This window comes from Enhydra lutris, unplaced genomic scaffold, assembly GCF_002288905.1.
Source record: "Enhydra lutris kenyoni isolate GAN:26980312 unplaced genomic scaffold, ASM228890v2 scaffoldscaffold124, whole genome shotgun sequence".
Classification (NCBI taxonomy): domain Eukaryota; kingdom Metazoa; phylum Chordata; class Mammalia; order Carnivora; family Mustelidae; genus Enhydra; species Enhydra lutris.
Window position 1 is genome coordinate 893,397 of NW_019154208.1, and position 11,079 is coordinate 904,475.

Consider the following 11,079-nt stretch of genomic DNA (forward strand, 5'->3'; position numbering starts at 1 on the left):
CTACCCCCACTCTCACCCCACTGCAACTGTCCCTTTGCTCGCCCCGCTGCCTGACTAGCCCTTGCTGCCAACTCTGCATCCCTCCACCCAGCTGCTGTTGTTGCACTTCACTCCTCTGCCCAGTTGATGGGATGCTGCGAACACCCCCCCTGCACTGCTGCCACCCAGCTGCTTGCCACAGCCTCCTCCCAATGTTGGCTCTCTACCCATGATGCTGCCACCCCCCTTGGCTGCTGCCTGTGTCTCCAAGTCCATCACAGCTGCCTTGGTTGCCCTGCTGCCAGGATATGCTGTCCCACCCTGCTGAGGTCCTGCTGCCCTACCCCGCTGTCCTGCTGCTGCCGCCCAGCTGCATGCCCCCCTTCCACCCTGCAGCACCCCACTCCCACACCACTGCCATCCCCCGCAGCCCCCGCAGCCCCCCATGACTGTGTTATGCCTGTGGTACCAAGACCCCAGCTGCTGCTGATGGGCTGCTGCCTCTTGCCCCAGCTACTGCTGCGTTCAGCTCACCCACTAGCTGCGCCCCCCATCTCCACCTCCAGCGCCACTGCCCCCTTGCTGTGGCCCTGTGCCCCTGCCCTGTCACCTTGCCTCTGGAGCCCACCTGCGCCCCTCCCTGGTGCCCCAGGGCATACCACCCCACCTGCTGCCCCCCTGCCTGTGTTTCCAAGTCCACCTCTCCTACCTTGGTCACCCTGCTGCTGCTGCCATCCCTTTGCTCCACCCTGCACCCCACAGCATGCAGTGTTGCTACTGCTCTGCTGCCCCTCCCACCCCACCGTATTGCTGTGCCCCACTGCCCCTCATGCTGCAGTAGCTGCCCCACTGCCCTGCACACTGTGGCACACGGCACCCCCCTCCATGTCACTACCCTCTGGCTGTGCCCCCCACTGGTGCCATGACGCTGCACCACCCCAGCCACCCAGCGGCCCACACCCCCAAGACCGCTGCCTCTGATGCTGCTGCCTGTGGTACCAAGGCTGCTGCCACTATGCTGCTACTGCCACAGCTGCTCCTCTGGCCCCTCACCTCTGTAGCTCTGCTGCCGCCCTCTGCCCCATTGCTGCTGTTACACTCCACTGCCCCACTGCCCTTTGCCCTGCCACAGTGGCCTGCTGGTCCTGCCCATCTCCCCCATCATGGGCCCCTGCTGACCTGCCCACCACCAGGTGTCATTGCTGCCCCACTGCCCCACCTCCTTGCCACTGGCTCCCTGCTGTGCACCCACCAGCTGCCGCCCTGCCCTGCTGGGCTCCCCCATTGCTGTGCCCCAACTCTGTTGCCCTGCTGTCGCGCCCCCCCAGATCCTTCCTTACAGCCACGCCTCTGCCATGCCTCTGCTGCGCTGCTGTAGGCCCAGCAGCCCTCTGACGTCACTGGGTGCCCTAGGCATAATCACTGTGAGCCAGCACTGGGAGAATTGTCTGGGGCTATAGGCGCTGGCAGTGGGTGATCCCGGGGCCTCTCCATGGGCGTCCTACCTATGAGGTGGGAACCACTGCCGCCCACACTGCAGGCCCATCTGTGGACTACTCTGGCTGGTGGGGTGGGCTTTGCTGAGAGTCTGAAGGGCAGGGCAGGACCATGGCCAAGAGCTCTTCTCCACAGCCCCTCCAGACAGCAATAGGCCCTGATGGACCACTCAGGGTTCCGCACAGATGCCAGGGCTCTCTGACGCTACTGGCACCACACCATGAGGTTATCACTGTCTGCCCTCCTGCGGAGAAGTAATTATAGGGGGAGGTAACCATTGGCCCTGTGTGATCCTGGGGCCTCTCTGCGGAGCAGGTAAGTATCTGACAGAGCTGCTGTTGCCCCTCTGCCCCCACACTGCAGGGCCCTGGCTGCCAGGGCTACTTCAGCTGGTGGATGGTTTGGGGACACGGAGGGGTGGAAGGCTGGCCAGAGTGCCTCTAGGTAGGCCCTCCAGTTGGTAGTTGGGCTCCAGTTGACACTCCCGCCCCCACATTTGCCCACAAATTCCCAAAGCCATGGGTGTGTAGCCACTCTGGACACACGGGTGTTGAAGCAGGACCATTGTCCCCCCTCTGTGTTCCTTCTCTGAGACAGCTGTCCAGATCCAAGTCTGCAAGGCCCAGCCTGATTCCATGTAGGATGAGGCTCTCTCCTGCATGATGGGGACCCTGTGCCTCAGCTCACTTTTCCATCAGTTTTGCTCACGAGTGTTTATAGACAAAGGGACTGAGCTCATTCTCACCTGGTGTTCTTCTAACAATTCTCTGGCATTTCAACAGGCATGGGTGAGGTTCATCAAGTGTGAGAGGACAGTAAGTAGACAACTGAATTCCTGGAAATCTGTTGAATAGTCTCCTTGGGTCAGGTCTGATCCCCATTCCTGGAAACTGGATTGAAAACTGTTCAGGATAGATCCAGCTAACCGGTAGTGACTCTCAAGGAATGGCATTGCTTGCCATGGGGAAATACCAAAAATAGAGATGAATCCATCATACTTTCTTTCACTGCAGCTCTGTATTTTCTAATGCAGAGAGGGAATCCTAGTGCTTAGTCTTTTTTGTTTCTTAAAAAAGTATATTAATTATTGCTGATTAGCACTGTAGTATTTCAAGATGTGAAATTACTCTGATGATCTGAACTGCTCAGGGAAAAAAAAAAATTCTGAACTAGAAACAAAAGACAATTTTTATACTTTATCTCCTAAAAGGAAGAGTTTGCTATTAAAAGTAGAAGCATAAATTCAACAGATTATAGTTTCAGGAGTCAAAGATGAATTCAGCATGATTGAATTAAACAAGCTTAAATTAGACCTAATCAATTTTATTTGTCTTTAGAAAATTCCCCTGTAAGTTTGGAGACAGGATGCATGGAGGCTATTAGCATAGAGATAAAGATAAAGTGTGTGTGTGTGTGTGTGTGTGTGTAATAATTCAGAGAGAGAGACACATACACACACACACACACAGGGAGAGATTAAGATTTTATATGTGCTTCTGGACCAATCAGCTAAGAAATGTAACTCTGGAATCATCCAAACTATTATTCACTGTCCCAATCTTTCAGCTTGTCCAGGGAGTTTAATTGTGATCAAGGACACTGTATATTTGAAACAAAAAGTATGGCAAGATTATGCTGAGTGAAATAAGTCAAGCAGAGAGAGTCAATTATCATATGGTTTCACTTATTTGTGGAGCATAACAAATAGCATGGAGGACAAGGGGAGTTAGAGAGGAGAAGGGAGTTGAGGGAAATTGGAAGGGGAGGTGAACCATGAGAGACTATGGACTCTGAAAAACAATCTGAGGGTTTTGAAGGGGTGGGGGGTGGGAGGTTGGGGGAACTAGGTGGTGGGTATTGGAGAGGGCACGGATTGCATGGAGCACTGGGTGTGGTGCAAAAACAATGAATACTGTTATGCTGAAAATAAATTAAAAAAATTTAAAAAAAAAGTATGGCAAGGACGCTCTTGTCCCATTTTCTCATTTGTTTCATAGCATAAACCCAACCTGTCCATACTTACCAAGCATACATTTGTACTGGCATTAAATTAATAGATATATTAGAGTTCAAGCAAATAAGGTTTTGTCTAAGGTCTTTTCTTTTCCACCTTATCGGGGCAGAAGAGTGACTTACTCTCTCTTTCTTTTTTAAAAAACTACAGAGACATGTATCTGGAAACCTCGCAAGTCTTTCAGAATGAACTCATCTGTGCCATCTGTATGAACCACTGCCTAGAACCTGTCACCATTGACTGTGGGCACAGCTTTTGCAGTCCTTGCCTGTGCTGGAAAGAAGCCTAAACCCCAAGATGCTGCCCTGAATGCTGGGGACTTTCAGAGAGGTCAGAATTCAAAATGAAAATTGCACTCAAGAAGCTGGCTTCCCTTGACTGAGAGGCCCGAGCTGACCGTGTCAGCAGCTCTGAGGAGACTTGTGCACTGCACAAAGAAGTGAAGGGACTTTTCTGAGAGGTGGACAAGAACCTGCTCTGCATACTGTGCTCTGAATCACCAGAACACATGACTCATAGCCACAGTCTGGTACAATGGGCTACTGAGGAATACAGGGTGAGTGATGCCTCTAAAGCCATTTGGAATCCTACAGATTTCTAAATCAGAGGGAAAGATGAGCAAAAGGAAAGGGGCATTGAGTTGAGTAGAGGTAGTGGAGGTAGTTAATTTTCAATAGAAATACCAAGGTGTACATGCATTCTTTCAATGCTCTTGACCAACATTGGCACTATAATCATAGCTACGCTGAGCCTCTGACAAGGGAAATGTCCTTAGAAACCATCCAAATATGTGTAATTGATGCCATTGTGGGTAGTTGTGGCTACTACTGGGATCGCTGGCTTCTGATGCAAGCTTGATGACTTCACAGTCAAATTCTATAAAAATCCAAGTGTGAATTTCTCAGGAAATGGATTATATTATGTACAGAGTACCCTCAAATCTCTATTATGTTTGCCACCTCTGATATTGCAAGTGTTAGAAACAAATTAGATTCAAGGGGAGAAATATGACCACTCCATGATAACTCAAAAATTAGTATTTTCCCAGTGACTGCCTTTTTCCATAGTAAGGGGACAAAATCTATAATATCATGTTCTGTATTGCTAAAGCTCATGGTTATTTTGCAGGAAAAACTGCTGAAGAGAATTGGCTCTTTATGGAACGTGACTCGGGAAATGCAAAATGATCTGAATAAAGAAACTAGCAAAATCCAGTCATTTGAGATAAGAATGAAAATATTATTTATTTATTTGCAGATTGACATAATGCTGCTTGAGACTTTCAGCTAAAATCAAGTTATCGATTAAAGGATTTTTCTTAATCCAGGAGAAAGTAGTTGTTTCAAATGATATATCAATAATCACATATATATAGGCCAATAAAAAGTTGTGCAAATAATGCTAGCATATGGAAATAACTAACTCTAGTCCAACCTTGAAGGTTTTGATGAAACTTTTCAGACACTGGGTTTAAGGGAGTTGTGGGAAATTGGAAGGGGAGGTGAACCATGAGAGACTATGGTCTCTGAAAAATAATCTGAGGATTTTGAAGGGGCGGGGGATGGGAGGTTGGGGGAACCAGGTGGTGGGTATTAGAGAAGGCACGGATTGCATGGAGCACTGGGTGTGGTGCAAAAACAATGAATACTGTTACGATGAAAAGAAATAAAAAATTTAAATAAAAAAAGAAACCATCACAATAAATCTGAGTAAAAGAGAGGAGAGCAATAGGGTAGCACCTGGAGGAAAACTAGAGAACTTAATTTAAACATCTATAAAATATGGTATATACATAAATATTTTTAAATATATTAAAAATCAGGCAAAAGGACAAGAGAAACTAGAGGTTCCAGTTAGAAAGGAAATAACTGCTGGAATATCTAGAGAGAGAGCCTGGGACCTTAGAGGACTTGATTCAAACAGGGAAGGAGTCTAAGTATCTATAGGAAGGATGGACAGAAAGGACCAGCATATATTCAAGACACATGGAGATGTGAGGCATAAAGTTTGTCAAATACTTTCTTGATGACACTAAGTAAATAGTACTCTCTGTTGAGAGTGAGGATATGTAATCCTTTGTATCTATTATCTCTTCAGGACTATGTGGCCTTAAGGAAGGTGATGATCAAAGTGCCATAACGGAAGATGCAACTATTTCTCCAAGAAGAGGAACAACTCCATCTGGGGACAATGGAGAAAGAAGCAAAGGAGATTGTCCAACAACTCAAGGAAAGTGAACTCAGAATGACCCAACAGAAAGAATGCCTGTAAGAAATTTACAGAGGGCCGACTAAGATGTGCCACAAACCTAAAGTGGGGCTGCTCCAGGTGAGAAAGGAGGGTCCATCCGCAGAGGAAGGAATCCTTTTGTGGGAAATGTTACCATGGCATGGAAATGTTACCCACATACACCATTACTCTCAGCTGAGAGATGTTTGTTTCCATTTATTTCCTCATATCCTGGTAATCCTTGAGAGACTTTTACTCTCTTAATATCTCACCCAAGACAAAATTATTGCTGTGTAATCAGGACAACTAACCACATGAGAAATTTATCCAAAAGCAGCAAAACAAAAACAAAAACAAAACAAAACAAAAAAAATCCTATAACCAGAGGACGGTTAAATTTGTTGGGGTAATTCCCAATTTTTGTTACATTAATCCATTGTCACTCTCTCTTCTCCACACCCACCCTCCCACCCTCAGCCCTAGAAATAACTTGTTGAAGATACTAAGTTTTTGTCTTTTCCTTAGGCAAGAATTGTAGAATTTGGTAAACAATCTTAGTGCACGCTATATATACTTTTTATATCTAAATTCATTTTTTTTGCTTTAGATGTAAAAAGTCAGATCACTTCTTGGGGAGAAAACTGAGTCCTGAGTGACAGTGGAAACCTGAATCAAAATACATCACTACACAGTCCCTTCCTGACCTCCTTGCTTCCTTAATACATCCTGAGGAAGCCTGACATGCCTTAGTGTCAGTTCTATTATGAAGGTAGCCTCTGTTCCTTTGAGGAGAATAAGAGAAAAAAGTACATTACTGAAACAAATAATACTAGCGAAGATGCAAAATAAAAGAAATTTATGGTTAACATTATTTTTTTATTTCCTTGCAGGACTAGGAAATGTACTGCAAAGGTGAGTTTGCACTAACGATTTCTGATTGCTGAGAAAGTCTCTTGGTCTTGTTCATAACGTGGATGTACATGTTTTGCACTCTTAACATCATCCCTGTGGCTACTATTTTTTTTGTTTTATTTATTTGTTTTAAAGAGAAATCTGGGGAGAGGGGCAAAGGAAGAGAGAGAATCTTAACCAGACTCCCTCCTGAACATGGAGCCTGACATAGGGCTGTATCCCAGGACCCTGAGCCAAAATCAAGAGTCTAACACTTAACCAACTGTGTCACCCAGACTCCACTACTTTCTATTTGTTTTAAAAGAAGGCTGAAGGCCTTCATCTCCTTGGTCTCAGAAGTTTTCTTCTTATGTGGCTGAATTCAAATATATTTAAAAACCATGTGACATTCTGGGCTTTGTTCCACACACTCCCCCCCAATCCTCTCCAGGCTCACAATGAACCTTACTAAAGGAAATTTTTTAACGTGTCACAGAAGATGCTCCACTCAAGAGCCTTAGATGTGAACAAGACAGGAAAGAGGAAGATTTCCTAAGAATGGGAAGGGGGGTATGATTTTGTTCCCTGCAGTAGGACTAGCACATCCTGTTGTAGGAAGGACCTCAGAGGGAATGGCTTCCTGGTGCCCCTGGGGTGATGGGGAGTCAGACACTCAGGACCAGGCTTCTAGGCTAGAATTAGAGTCTCTTGCTGGATAGGGAAGAGCAAAGCTTTCTGATTCAGTGGGCTTTCCCCTTTTAGACACTGAATGTATCATTAGTGACTACTTGAACACTGAAATCCCAAACACTATGCCTGAACATTCTGCTCTCTGTAAGAACCCCAGGATCTTTGCTTTACCTGAGGTGGGGCAGAGGGAGGAAATGATCCTCACTAATTTTATAAATGGAATAATATCTGAGAAGAATGATGAAGTTGGGATTTGATATAATTTAAACTTAGAAAAAAGGTAAGGCAACACTTCTTACATCCCCAAGAGTATAGAATATAACATACCCAATTAACAAAAGTGGGAGAATTTTTTTGATGAAAACTCTTTGATTAAAAACTGCTACTTTTATAATAGTTGTGTGATTGACCTTTGGCCCAGAAGTATAAGTGACATTATCCTTTACAGGCCTGAATTGGCACAAATGCGGAAGCCTCAGCCTGTGAACCCAGAGCTCACATCACAGAGCATCACGGGAATCCTAGATATACTGAATGAGTTCAGAGGTAAGAGTCAGCCCTTTGGCAATCAGTCCTCGATCTCTTTAGTGGTTCTTATGAAGGAGCCTTCTTTCCTTTTAATTTTTTTTCCTGACATGAAGGTAGTATATATTTTCCAAAATCATTATCCCTTTTCTCTCTGGAAAGTCATAGTACAATGATCAAGACTAAATTTTGCAACTTATACTTTCCTTATAATGCAAAGCAAAATACATATTTTTGTGACACGTGACACGCAGAGCAGAGAAGAGCAAGCATCAGGTTGGTCACATGGTTTAGGAAGAGATATAATATTTAGTTTTCAGAGTTGCAAACACTACATATGTTTATACAGTTTGCTCCACTCTTGAAAGTTTAACTATGGCAGCTGCAGTTTTTAATTTATTCTATCATTATTTTATCATTCATTGTACAAAGAATATTTATGATTTATAAACTTAGAAAGTTTTGACAGAGAAAAAACAAAATTGTAATTGAATAATTTTAATGTTATTAGATCAATCTCAAAACCACAGAAAGGCAAGGGACATGTATGTGAATAGGGCTAAACCCTAGAATACCTACAGTGGAGAGCATGTCCAGACAGCAGTGAGCTGAAATTGAGATTCAACTGAATCAAGGGTCTGAACTAATAATGTAAAACCAGAACATTCTTTTCAGAAGCTTCTAAACTATGCATATGTGGATTTCTATAAAATTTTTGACATTTAAAAAATGTAATGGCTATCAGTTATATCCCAGTAAACACCCAATATTAGCTAAGTGCTGTCTATTGATTAAATAGTAATAAGGAGGGGGGGTGACAAGATGGCGGGGAAGTAGGAGGAGGCATCCTTTCAACCTGTACACTAAAGTGAGCTGATTACCTTCCAAAGAACTCCGATCACCCACAAAATCAGCCTGAGATCAGAATTATACACGTCTGGATCTCTACAGGAGCAAAAGATGCCAGTGGCCAGGTAAAACAGAGTGGGAATGTCGGAGAAGATAAGCAAAAGGGGGAAGGAGTCACCAGAGGCAACCCATTGGAAAGTAATATCCCAATACGAGAGTGCCCTGCGTTTGGGGACCAGCATTAACTTGCAGTCTGGTAGAAAGCACTCAAAAAGAGCAAAGGATCACAGGGGTGGGGGAAATTGTGGGAATCAGGGCGGCTAGGGACAGGGGCTTAAGTCCCCAGACCCAGGACAGCCACCCCTGGTGCAGAGCCAGAGAGAGTGCGGTGGAGAAACCAGGCCTTGGTCCCTCAACCACCAGCACATGGGATCCGCTCTCCCTGAGAGCTTGTGGGGTCCGGCTCCTGTGAGGGGCTGGGAGCCTCGCCAGCTGCCAGCTGGCAGAAGCACAGCCTTTTTGCAGTCCTCATGCGAGTGCCATGCCTTGCTATCAGAGTCCAGTCGCGCCCCGCACCCTCCCCTGAGAGAGGTGCTCACAGGTCCCAGCCTGGTGCTTTCGGACCCCCGGAAAGACCAGGCACTCCCAGCCCAGGCCAGTGGGAAAATAGTGTGCAATCGCTACTTGGAACCTCTCTGGCAGTCTGGAGCTGCCCAGATAGCCGCCACTGCCATGGTTCTGGGTACAAGCAGAAGATCCTGTGTCCCCAGGGACCGCGACTTGGAACCTGCTCTGCCAGCAGCCAAGGGGGAATTTATTTGGGCTCTGAGGCCAGACTGAGGCTTCTCTCTGAGACGGAGGTCAGGGTGCAGTTTGCTTTCCTCTAAACCTACAAAAACCATCAAAAGCAGTCAAGGTGAGAGAGAGAGAGAAAAAAAGGGGGGGAACAAACATAAAAACCTCCAGAGAACAAAAGCCTGAATAAACCAGTTTCCTCAGAGTCCACCCCCTTGAGGGGGGCGGGAGGACTTAACTCAGAGAACATCATTGACTGAAATCCCACGTGGCAGGCCCCTCCCCCAGAAAACCAACCAGGAAAGAAAAAAAAAAAAAAAAAAGAAGAGACTACAAGAGAACAACCACCACTACTTCATAGGACAATTTTTATTTTTAATTCATTCCCACTATTCTGGCTCATTTTTTTATATAGATAGTTATTTAACCTATTTACCATCACAGTAAGATGTCCAATACATCAAATTCCATAATAACCTTCTAACCTGAACTTTTTGATACATATACCTGTGTTTTTCTTTTGCATTTCTATTTTTTGAATTTTTTTTAATTTTAGTTTAGTTTAATCTAGTTTATTCCTTTTTTACTTTTATTTTCTAATATTCATATAGAGTTAAACTTCAAGTTCATCCCCTCTCCCCAATCAATGCTAACCCTATAGGTAAACAAACTTTTAATCTCCCTTTATCTTGGGAAATTTGAGTCCTTTAACAAAGATATCAAGATATATCCAGGAAGAATCAAAACAACCTTCCTCGCCCACACTGAGAATTTATAACCACTCTCCCATCTTTTTCTTCCACCAGTGTTTGTGTTTTTGTGTTTGTCCTGATAGTATATAAATCTTACACTTGGGGTTCTTTTTGACGAGGTTCTTCCTTTATTTGCTTATATATATCTTTTTTTCTCTTGTCATATACTTTTATCAGTCTTTTTGTTTGTTTTTGTTTGTATAATTCATAAACCTTACTTTGGGGCCCATTTGGGCTAAACCTTCTCTTTTATCTTCCCTTTCTTTCCTGTCTCTCTCTCTCTTTATTTTATTTTATTTTATTTTATATTATTTTATTTTATTTTTTAATTAATTTTTTAATTTTTTTCAGCGTAACAGTATTCATTATTTTTGCACCACACCCAGTGCTCCATGCAATCCGTGCCCTCTCCAATACCCATCACCTGTATCGCCAACCTCCCACCCCCGCCACTTCAAAACCCTCAGATTATTTTTCAGAGTCCATAATCTCTCATGGTTCACCTCCCCTTCCAATTTCCCTCAACTCCCTTCTCCTCTCTAACTCCCCTTGTCCTCCATGCTATTTGTTATGCTCCACAAATAAGTGAAACCATATGATAATTGACTTTCTCTGCTTGACTTATTTCACTCAGCATAATCTCTTTCTTTTTCTTTTCTTTTTTCTCTCATTTGAGTGGGTAATCCTGATAGCTCAGAAGCGTCCCAGGGTGCACATTGACTGCACCACGGACGATACATCCAGCTACATCCATTCAGCAATCTCTCACCAAAGACTAGAAGGAGGAATGCCCAACAGAAGAAAAATTCAGAGGCTGGGCCTTCTGCAACAGAGCAAATGGCTATCGACATAGACAAT

General features: G+C 44.6%; 1 pseudogene; it reads left to right on the plus strand.

Annotated features, from left to right (window-relative positions):
* Nucleotides 1-3,644: 3,644 nt before the first annotated feature.
* Nucleotides 3,645-7,846, plus strand: LOC111139918 (annotated as a pseudogene).
* Nucleotides 7,847-11,079: the final 3,233 nt, after the last annotated feature.